This window comes from Triticum urartu, chromosome 1 (genome assembly GCF_003073215.2).
Source record: "Triticum urartu cultivar G1812 chromosome 1, Tu2.1, whole genome shotgun sequence".
NCBI classification, from domain to species: Eukaryota; Viridiplantae; Streptophyta; class Magnoliopsida; order Poales; family Poaceae; genus Triticum; species Triticum urartu.
In genome coordinates, this window is record NC_053022.1 from 368,235,847 (window position 1) to 368,238,759 (window position 2,913).

Here is a 2,913-nt window from a genome sequence, read left to right on the forward strand (position 1 = left end):
ACTTTGATGCCCAATGGATGTAATATGTGTAATAGCCATGATAGCCTAGTGTAAGTTGCTTGCTTATTTATTTCCTTGGTTTCTTGTTTATTTGTTTGCTTGTAGTCAGTGCAGTTCGTTTTTTGCGGTTTGCTAGTGGCTGCAATAACCTATTTTTTAAAACTAGGCCACAATAACCATGGGCTAATATTTACTGTAGTGACACTGGGCCTCCTACGGGCCGTAGAAACAGTGGGCCTTCTACGTGCCGTATAAATAGTGGGCCTTCTACGGGCTGTAGAAACAATGGGCCTTCTACGGCCTTAGAAACAATGGGCCTTCTACGGGCTGTATCATCAATGGGCCTTATACGGGCCATATGATCGATTGGCCAAACATGGGCCAAACAGACCACATTCTGGCCATAAACGGGCTAGAGTTGGAATCGTCCGTTCATGGGCCGACCATAACGGGCCATCGTTAATAGGCCGTATTTGATGACGCTATGAAAACGGCCCAACATATTAACGGACCACAAACGGGCCGACTGTAACCACGGGCTGAATTTGGCCCACAAGCAGAAAATGACAGTAATGGGCCGTAAGTAAACGAATGCTGGAAATGAGCCCAAGAATAAATGGGCTCTGAGAAGGCCGAAAGATAACATGGGCTGGAAACGGCCCAACGGAATAACGGGCCGTTAATGGGTATAAAGTGATACACTGTTCTTTACGGGCCAGTTTCACCATGGGCCGTTAATGGGTCTAAAGTGATACACTGTTCATTACGGGCCAGTTTTACCACGAGCCATTAATAGGCCAAGAGTTACATAGGGCCTCATATGGGACGAAAGACATCATGGGCCATACATGGGCCAGAAGTGAAAACGGGCTGGAATCATATTGGATGGCCCAGATGACGCTACTGGGCCTAATTCGAATAGGGCGTAACGGGCCTTGGGTTAGCGGGCTGTAAATGGGCCATATGTGAACATGCCGTTAACAGGCTTTCCATGGGCCAGCCCGCCACCTTTTGACCAAGTCAAACGGGCCGGCCTTTTCACACGAATGGGCCTCTGTTGGGCCGTGCCACGTGTCGACGTATCATAGGCGCCTTTTGTCCAATGAGTGGATGACATCTGTCCCAGCGATGAGCCGACACGTGTTTCCTCCAGCCAATGATGATTTTACACGTGGAAAATCCCCATTGGTCGGGGCTGTTAACGGGTTATCGGATCCAAAACCCAACCCGATAGCTTAACGACGTTCAGTTACGGTGGATGCCACATGTCGGTCACCCTTGATGAAAGCACTTCTATGACGTGCAATTTATCGCCATGGAAGTGGACACTTCTGTGATGATAATTTTGGTAATGTCATGGAACACTTCTACGACAGCACAGGTATGACTATCTTGATTCTGTCATAAAATCGTCATGGATGTACATGCATGACAGAAAACGCGACCTACTGTGACAAACACGTATCATCACGGAAGTGTATTTTTTTGTAGTGTGAAGATCATGGTGCTACTTTGAAGCACAAGTTTGGAAAAAGGATAGTAACATTGCCCCTTCTCTCTTCTCTCTCTCTCTCTCTTTCATATTTTTGTTGGCTTCTTTGGCCTCTTTTATTTTTCCTCATATGGGGCAATGCTCTAATAATGAAGATCATCACACTTTTATTTACTTACAACTCGATACTTAGAACAAAATCTGACTCTATATGAATGCCTCCGGCGGTGTACCGGGATGTGCAATGACTCAAGAGCGATATGTATAAAAAAGTATGAATGGTGGCTTTGCCACAAATACGATGTCAACTACATGATCACGCAAAGCAATATGACAATGATGAAGCGTGTCATAATAAAATGGAACGATGGAAGTTGCATGGCAATATATCTCGGAATGGCTATGGAAATGCCATAATATGTAGGTATGGTGGTTGTTTTGAGGAAGGTAAATGTGGGTGTATGGTACCGGCGAAAGTTGTGTGATACTAGAGAGGCTGGCAATGGTGGAAGGGCGAGAGTGCGTATAATCCATGGACTCAACATTAGTCATAAAGAACTCACATACTTATTGCAAAAATCTATTAGTCATCGAAACAAAGTACTATGCGCATGCTCCTAGGGGGATAGATTGGTAGGAAAAGACCATCGCCCGTCCCCGACCACCACTCATAAGGAAGACAATCAATAAATAAATCATGCTCCAACTTCGTTACATAACGGTTCACCATACGTGATGCTATAGGAATCACAAACTTTAACACAAGTATTTCTACAATCCACAATTACTCACTAGCATGACTCTAATATGACCATCTTTATATCTCAAAACAATCATAAAGAATCAAACTTCTCATAGTATTCAATGCACTTTATATGAAAGTTTTTATTATATCCCTCTTGGATGCCTATCATATTATGACTAAATTCATAACCAAAGAAAATTACCATGTTGTTTAAAGAGACTCTCTAAATAATATTAGTGAAGCATGAGAGTTCAATAATTTCTACAAAATAAGGCCACTGTTGTGCTCTAATAAGATATAAGTGAAGCACTAGAGCAAAATTGCCTAGCTCAAAAGATATAAGTGAAGCACATAGAGTATTCTAATAAATCACGATTCATGCGTGTCCCTCTCAAAAGGTGTGTACAACAAGGATGATTGTGGCAAACTAAAAAGCAAAGAATCAAATCATACAAGACGCTCCAAGCAAAGCACATATCATGTGGTGAATAAAAATATAGCCTCAAGTAAATTTACCGATAGATGAAGACGAAAGAGGGGATGCCTTCCGGGGCATCCCCAAGCTTAGGCTCTTCGTTGTCCTTGAATGTTACCTTGGGGTGCCTTGGGCATCCCCAAGCTTAGGCTTTTGCCACTCCTTATTCCATAGTCCATCAAAACTTTACCCAAAACCTGA